Raw genomic sequence first — 4507 nt, 5'->3', positions numbered from 1 at the left:
AAAACAGAGGGTACTCGGCGAGTAGCAGAATCAACTCGCCGAGTAGGTCCATACTTATCCGTCTTGAATTAGCAGTCGTATTTATCTTCTGGCATATCGTCGTGTACTCGCCGAGTAGGGTCGATCTACTCGCTGAGTAGGTCCTTCATTCACTCTTTAATCTTCACTTGTTTTCCCTTTTCTCCTTTTTGCCTCCAAGCATATCTTTTGGACTGAAAACACAATTCAAAGCATTTTAAGTACCTTTTGTCCACATTATTCTCATAATTAACCAAAAATAACTAAGAATATATGTTAAATAATTAACTAATTATGCACATATCACTAGACTTCGGTGGTAGCTGGGATACTTATCTTCCCTTGGTTGAGTTCTCGTACAACAACAGCTACCACGCGAGTATCGACCGCCCTCCATTCGACGGAAGGAGGTGCAGGACCCCAATTTGCTGGGGAGAGGTTGGTTAGAGAGTTATGGGGAGCACCGAAGTGGTGCTCAAGACTACCGAGAGGATTCAACAGGTTCGGAGCAGGCTGCAGACTGCGCAGAGTCGGCAGAAAAGTTACGCCGACAAGCGTCGATCAGACCTGGAGTTCCATGTCGGGGATATGGTTCTCTTAAAGGTGTCGCCTTGGAAAGGCGTCATTCGATTCAGGAAGCGGGGCAAGTTGGGCCCGAGATTTATTGGTCTATTCAGGATTGTAGCCCGGGTGGTCAAGGTGGCATATAGGCTGGATCTACCAGCCGGGCTCAGCCAGATCCACAGCACCTTCCATGTCTCCCAGTTGCGGAAGTGTCTCGTGGATGATTCAGCGGTGGTACCATTAGAGGATATACAAGTTGATTACAGCCTGAATTACATTGAGCGCCCAGTCGCAATCCTCGACCGGAAGTCGAAGGATCTGAGGAACAAGAGGGTGGAGTTAGTGAAGGTGCAGTGGCAGCACCGAAAGGGGTCCGAGTGGACTTGGGAGCCGGTGGAATAAATGATGGAGCATTACCCCGAGCTGTTTCAGGATCGAGCAGCAGACTTCGAGGACGAAGTCTAAAATAAGTGGGGGAGATTTGTAGCACCTGGTTCATGGTATGTATTCTTGATTATTAACTCTCCTTATGTATTGCATTTTAATCTTGGACTCGGCGAGTTGAAGGGTTAACTCGCCGAGTAGAAGCAGGTCTAGACACGGGATCAGTTCTGTCTACTCGGCGAGTAGGCCTGTGGGACTCGGCGAGTAGACCCTATTTGGACTAAAACCCTAACCCGGGTGTTTGCACCCTATTTAAACGATCTAACCCAGCCTCCATTTCCCCTAGCACTCCCAGAGGTTTGTAGAACGAAACCTTAGCCCTTTGTGTCCTTGTGGGTGATCTTTTTAGCATTGTAAAGGTGGTTTGGAGCTTGGGAGAAGAAGGAGAAGGTTGAGGAGTGCAAGAAGAGAAGAAGATCCGGAATCTACTTTGTGAGGGGCTTCTATTCAGGTAGAAAAGTTCCTACCTTAATCTTTAGTTCATTGAACCCCCTTCTTGTCCCTAAAAAGAGGTTTTAAGCCCTAAGAACCTATATTTCTATGTGTTTATGGTTAATGTTCTACAAGGACTTCGGATTTGGACCTTTAGGACATCCTAGTAGCATAAAGTCTCTGTGGTTGAGGTGATTGAGGTCCCTATTGAGTGTAGGACCTCTTAAAGAGCTTGGAATTGCATGTTTGAGCTCATTGGGCCGTGCATGCACGTAAAGTTTGCAACTTTACGTGGTAAACATGCCGTAGGACCATAGATCTATGGTTTTGAAGCATTGCATCTCTCAGATCCGGCCCACTTGGGAAATGGGTCGAGGAACTCGGCGAGTCCCAAAGTGGAACTCGGCGAGTTCTATGAAGATGGTCTTAGACTCGGCGAGTTGGATGAACAACTCGGCGAGTCCTATGAAGATTGCCTGGAGCTCGCCGAGTTGTTCTTCAAACTTGGCGAGTCGGTACTCGATTCGGCCCCATAGTCCCGAGTGGTGAGTCGAGGGTGACTCAGTGAGTGGGGAGAGGGACTTGGCAAGTAGGACCGGATTAGTAAGGGAAGGACTCGGCGAATTGCTCGCGGACTCAGCGAGTCCAGTCAACTGGAAGTTGACTTTGGCTTGGATTTCGACTTGGTTAAGGGTAAAAGGGTCATTTTACCCTAAGTACATCTAGCAGTGTTTGACTGATCGTTTTGTGGGAATTATAGTCGGAGGGCGTCCACAGCAACAGCAGTAGACAATCAGTTTCCGATCAGATCAGCAGCTACTTTGAGGTGAGTTACCTTCCAGTAGCAGTGGGTCTACGGCCACAATGCCGGCCCACCAGTAGGAGTTGTATGTAGATGATTGTCTCTGTGATATTCATCTAAGGGATTACTACTACCTGTGTTGTATTTATGTGCTAGTGGCAATAGGGGGAGATAGTCCCCAAGATATCCGGTCGGTAGGGCCGAAGGGTTAGTCATACACAGCCATGCTAGATAGATTCTGATGTTGTGATACATGTTATATGGTAGTAGTAGAGGGGAGAAATAGTTTCCTCAGTATCCGGTCGAGAGGACCGAAGGGGAGGCCAGCACCCAGATATGCTAGGCAGTATCCGGTTGAGATGATCGAAGGGGTAGGTCGGGCACCAAGATATGCCTGGTAATTTATGTATGTTATGTGATTATATGGTATGTGGTACGGTGGGGGAACTCACTAAGCTTCGTGCTTACAGTTTTCGGTTTTGGTTTCAGGTACCTCTTCAGCTAAGGGAAAGGAGTCGGCGCGGTAGCAGCATATCACACACACTCTTGTTGCCGCAGTTATGAGTTTATTCTAGGATTGATACTCTGATATTTTGGTTGATTACATGTTGTGGATTTTAAATTTGGGTTTTCGATGTGAAATAGTTTAATTTAACAATGTTTTAATTATTAGTGTTTTCTAAGTAAAGTTTTAAGAAAACAAAATTTTTGGACGTGAAAATTGGGTCGTTACAGTTCAACTTGTACGCATGCTTCACTGAGTAATCATCCAGTGATTATGGAATTTGGTTAAATGTCGATGGTCACCTTTTGATTTTGGGGTCAGTCAATGGTTTGATGGTCGATGATTGATGATGAACAAGTTTTGCTTAAGAATGAAATATAGTTTGATGACGAACTGGAAAACGAAGTTCTTGATTTTGGATGTTGATAATCGGGTTTGAGATGATATCGATTTGTGATGTTGACGACGTTTTTGATCGATTGTTGGGTAAGACCTGAGACTAACGAATCGATGGTTAGTTAGATTGAAGAACAGTGAAACTACCAAGTTTTGATCTAAAATTTGATATTAGAAGCATCGATTTCGTGTTTGTTGACGGTTTGAGTGATGAATCAGAGAATTAAAGGCTGGAATCATTGGTTTTGAGTTGAGAACATGATATGGATGTCGAAATCTAGTCTAATTTGAGTCTAATTTCGAATTTTGGTTGATATTGTGTTCTTGATTTCGACGATTTGTGTATTGATAGCAAAGGAAATAGTGATGAAAAAGCGAACGCTTGTTGGGTTGATGTGCAAAGTACTATATGTTGATGTCGATGATTTGGGAACAAACAGATGAAGCAATTGAAGTTTAATTTAGTTTGTTGGTGGTTAATGTCGTTTTCAAAGGGTGATGTACTAGAAATCGACAATTTTGTAAGTCGATTGAGAACGAACCATGAATGGGTTTACAGTCAATAGTTGATTGAACGTGAAAGTTTGAGTTTGGGTTTGTTGTTTTGTGATCGATTGTCAAGGGTCGATGTTCGAAGAATTGATATTTGGAATTGATGTGCGAAAATCTGATTTTGGGGTTGATCGATTCGAAGTATGCCTGATGAATTAGAGAAGAACTGTAAGAACGAAATGTCGATTCAGAGGTATTCAGAGGTTACTATTCATTAAGAGGCTTCGAATTCGTGTGTTTGGAAATATGATTTCATACGAAGAGGAGAGAGAAGGGAAATCTTCGTGTGTTTGGTTGGAAAAAAAAATTCGTGCGTGCCTGAAAATTTTCGTACGAAGCGTTGCCTGAGAGTTTCGTGCGTTAACTGTATACTCAATTTGGGAAGAAGAAAACAAATACAATTTCGAATTGGGTTCCTAATCTTTAAACGAAATGACACAAATGGTCCAACTTCGTCTTTGGAGTAAAAAGCTGTGAAAAAGGCAGGATTTATCTTTGAGTCCCTGAAGTTCGACATTCTGGCAGTTTATACCCAAATTTTGAAAATGAGTTCATAATGCTGAGAAATTGAGAATATTCATTTCTGGTCCCTACAGTTTGTGCGAATTTACGCTTTATGCCCAGTTTCGCAAATGGGCTAGAGTTTCGCATATTTGGTTGTTTTGGGCGCAACGGGTTCCTGCAGAATTCAGAAAGTGATGATCTTTACCCGGTTTTTGAAAAATCTTGCAACTTTCACCCAAAAAGTCAAAAATTTTCATAAATTGGAAATTTTTTGTGGCTTTTTCGTGATT

The sequence above is a fragment of the Lactuca saligna genome, chromosome 2, assembly GCF_052625555.1.
Source record: "Lactuca saligna cultivar CGN05327 chromosome 2, ASM5262555v1, whole genome shotgun sequence".
NCBI lineage: Eukaryota > Viridiplantae > Streptophyta > Magnoliopsida > Asterales > Asteraceae > Lactuca > Lactuca saligna.
Note: the sequence above shows the minus strand (reverse complement) of the source record.